This window comes from Prosopis cineraria, unplaced genomic scaffold (assembly GCF_029017545.1).
Source record: "Prosopis cineraria cultivar Desert tree isolate PC_DT_omini unplaced genomic scaffold, ASM2901754v1 PC11, whole genome shotgun sequence".
NCBI classification, from domain to species: domain Eukaryota; kingdom Viridiplantae; phylum Streptophyta; class Magnoliopsida; order Fabales; family Fabaceae; genus Prosopis; species Prosopis cineraria.
Window position 1 is genome coordinate 42,745,083 of NW_026555342.1, and position 3,890 is coordinate 42,748,972.

At 32.7% G+C, this 3,890-nt stretch overlaps 1 long non-coding RNA gene across 1 annotated transcript; it reads left to right on the top strand.

The window, feature by feature from the left end:
- Positions 1-557: 557 nt before the first annotated feature.
- LOC129285133 (uncharacterized) lies at positions 558-3,890 on the top strand. The gene is made up of 3 exons (XR_008587087.1): positions 558-1,019; positions 1,997-2,066; positions 3,161-3,890. It is a non-coding gene; the product is annotated as an uncharacterized LOC129285133 (long non-coding RNA).

Here is a 3,890-nt window from a genome sequence, read left to right on the forward strand (position 1 = left end):
CAAGTTTGAGCACATGCTTGAATATTTAAGGTCTGATGTTACAAGAGGAACTTAAAAATAAGCAAGTCAAGGGATCCTGTAATAACCCATGAATTTAAGTAAAATTTTAAATATATATAATGATAAGTTTTAATTGTAATTGTAAAAATATATATATATATATATATACAAACAAAGAACGAAAGAAGAAATATTGATCTAATAAAAGTACAATGATCTTAAATTTTAAATTAGATAAATTTCCTTCAAATTAATATTTTAGTTTTATGACAAATAAGAAGTAGTGGCCTGATTGAATTTATATTAGTTATTTATATGAAAGTCTAGAGTTTAAATTTTGCTTAAATTAAATGTTAGTTTCATCTTTATGGGAAATTATTGAATGTGCATGTGTCTCTTGCAAAAAAAATATATATATATATATATATATAATAATAATAAAATAAAGTAAAATAAAATATTATAATAGTAATAAAATCTGATGGGGTCCTTTTCGGTAATTTTTCCCACAAGCTTTAGATTATATTTTCTCTTCTTGTTCTCTGTCATTTGGCCGACTTCACAGGGGAAGAGGATCGCGATTGTTCTTCACCGCCTTTCTCCTATTCCCCGTCGCACATTTCTCTCCCATCGCCGTCAGCTCGTCCGCCGCTCTTCTTTCCGTCCTCGTTCGTCGGCTACAACGAACTGGGTTACTGGATTCTTTAGTTTTCCTCCTCTGTTCACATCGCTCTTCCCTCTGCTGTCCATCACCGAATATTCTTTCTTCTCCCCTGTTGGAGTCGTGTAGCAAGTTCTGTCATTTTATGTTGTGGAAGCTGGTTTATGGGTGCAAAATGTTCGATCTGTTGGTCTCTCCACTTTCCCCTGTAACGTCGCTGCTTTTCTTCTTCTTCGTCCTAGTTTAAATTCCATCGCCGAACGTGTGTAGCTGGGAAAAGCATAGATTTTTCTTCTTCTTCGTTGCTCTACTGGACGTGGCAGATCTGGTTCATGATTGCAGACTGTTCGACCCACTGGTACTTCCATTTTCCCCTGTCATGCTTCTCTTTTGTTTCTTTCCGGTTTAAGTGCTGCCGTCGAGTTTTTGTGTGTCTGGGAAGCATTAAATTTTCTCTCTTTTTCGTTGCTCTGCTGATGAATAAATTTAACCTCTTGTTTTTCCTCGTTTGATTCTCTTTATTTGTGATTAACAGTTGCGGATCTAAATGTTTATTTTGGTTATTGTTGTGCGTGACTGAGGCGGCAGCTGGGATTTAGTTAAGCTGTAACTTGTATATAGAATTAAATTGTTGATAGATAATTTCACTTATATTTGTGTTGGATTTCTGTAAGTAGAAGGGATTAAAGTTAATTTTCTTTAGTTTAAATGGCTTGTGTAGAAAGAATGAGGATGGAAAGTTTAAATATTGATGATAAAAATTTTGGAAAGGAAAAATTGAAAGGAAAGAATCTTAGTATTTTAGTTAGGTATGGGTGCCACTAAAGTGTTTGATAAAATGTGCCAAAGAGGGAATTGATGTGATTATGATTGTTTGAGTTTTATATTGATATACAAACATAAATGTTGTTTGGAGATATATGTAGAGATAGTGTGGCAAGTCCAACGGAATAAATAATGAAGTCTAGAAGTATGCATACAGGGAGAGGATGAAATCTTTCATGTTTGGTTTGCTTGATAATATGATCTATGTTCTTGCATTGAAACTCATGTGTTCTTTCTAAGCAAGATTGATTAATAATAATAATAATAATAATAGTAGAATTTGTCTTCGTTGTAATTGTACTAGGTGAAGGAAGTGAACTAAGATTCTCCTTTCTTGGTAACTTTTGCGAATATGCAAACAGATTAATGTTAAGGAATCCCTTTCTACTTCATAAATGATGGTGATTGTAGAGTTTTGTAATAAAATAAAATATATGTATTATATAATATTTGTACATTTTTACAAAAGAGGTGGAGTAAAAATGTTAATAGTGTTGCTTTGGGTATTAGGGAATCTTAGAATGAAAGTTTCACGAAAGAGGCCATTTGAAATAAGTAGCATTACGTGGGAGCACACCAGGTAAGTGGATAGCGTCCCAACTGATATTTTATCGAAATCTCTTTTATTTGAATATTACATTTTTATGCAAGTTATTTTTACGACAACAATGTGATTATGAGACATTTTTTTGATTAAATTATTTTATTTTGTGAAATTATTTTACCAAAATTGATCATTTTAGTTAATCAGTAAATACAAGTTTGAATTTTAATTGTGGGATTTCAATTTGAAAATTATTGAATTGATACGGAAAAATGGTTCATGCGAGTTCGAAGTTGAAAGTTTTTTTTTTATAAATGCAAGCATGAGCATTGGATATGAAATTTGATTCTGGTAAGTTTTAATGCTTAAAAGTATTCATGCGAGTTTGATTTTGAGAATGAGAACTGTATCTTGAAAGTGATGATTTTCTCGCATGATTGAAAAATGGTTTTCAAAAGGGACTTTATATAGAACACTGGTCGCTAACGGCAGTTCCGTTAGTCCTTGGCGCGCCATGGTACACCCAACTAGCAGGGTGTTTATAGGAGGTGCTAGCCCCGTGCGATGGCCAACGCACGTGGAACGGAGGGATGGTAATTCGTGAGCATAGTACTCACGTTTGTTTTGTGGCTTCAAGCCGCGTTTGGTTAGCAATACCCTCGTGGACTGTGTGTCCACGTTTGTTTCGTGGCTTCGGCTGCGTTTGGTTAGTTACCCTCGTGGATTGTGTGTCCACGTTTGTATTCGTGGCATAAGCCGCGTTCGGTTATTTACCTTCGTGGACTGTGTGTCCACGTTTGTTAATTGTTCTGATAAGTCCCTATATTTATGAATCTAATCGTTTGAAGATTTCATATTCTATTGGTTTTTATTTAGCAATTTGTTTATAAATATTTATTTCATTTATGTTCTTTCTAAAAATTAAGTGATACTACCATTTTATATGATAGTTTAATGATTTGAGATTTTATTTGAAATTTATAAAGCCATTTTATTATGAAGTTATAAAATTTTTACGCAAATTTTGTCTATTTAAGTTACATAACTATTTCAAACTTTTCATTTTATTTATGTTCAATTATTTATTGTTGGGACGTTATTCACTGGAAAAATATTTTATTTGGTCTCAGATATCCAAGCTGATTTCGTACTCCCTGCTGATCTCTGATGGGCTCATTGTTGAATTGACTAGAAGATTACTTTTGAGATATCATCTCATTCAAGTAAAATTCAAAAGCCCATATAGTATCTTTTGAAAGTTCGATTTAGAGTGCTCCACATTAACTATAGTTAGGGTCCTGCCTCTTTTTGTTATGTTAATTGTTTGCTGTTGAGTAGCAAAGCTTTATATTATTGGATATATGTTGTATATTTTCTGTTGAAGAGATTTTGGAGGATCCTGCCCTTAGGGGAGGGTTTGCAGAAATTTTGAAAAAAAAAATGATATTTTGACTTTAGGTAAAAAAAAATCTGGATACTTTAATTCAGAACTTTTCTTAATTAAACTTTAGGGATGTGAATTTGTATATATATATATATATATCTTATGTTATTCAATGTAAAAATTTTAGGATGTGACAGATTGGTATCAGAGCTTAGGTTTCCTATAGTTATGTAGAGCGAGTGATCTTCGGTGGGGTCTCAATTATAATTATGAACCCGGGCATAATCATAATTGAGGCATCATTGAAGGCCTTTTAGGAGTCTTGTTGTGTCTTTTTTTTTTTAGTAGTCATGTCTATTCCATATGAGTTCTATCTACTAGATTGACTATATCTTATGTTTTCCTTGTGTAGTGATATTGTATCTTAAATGCTGAGTATCAAGTAGAAGGACATGTAGCAAGATAGTTTCTAATAG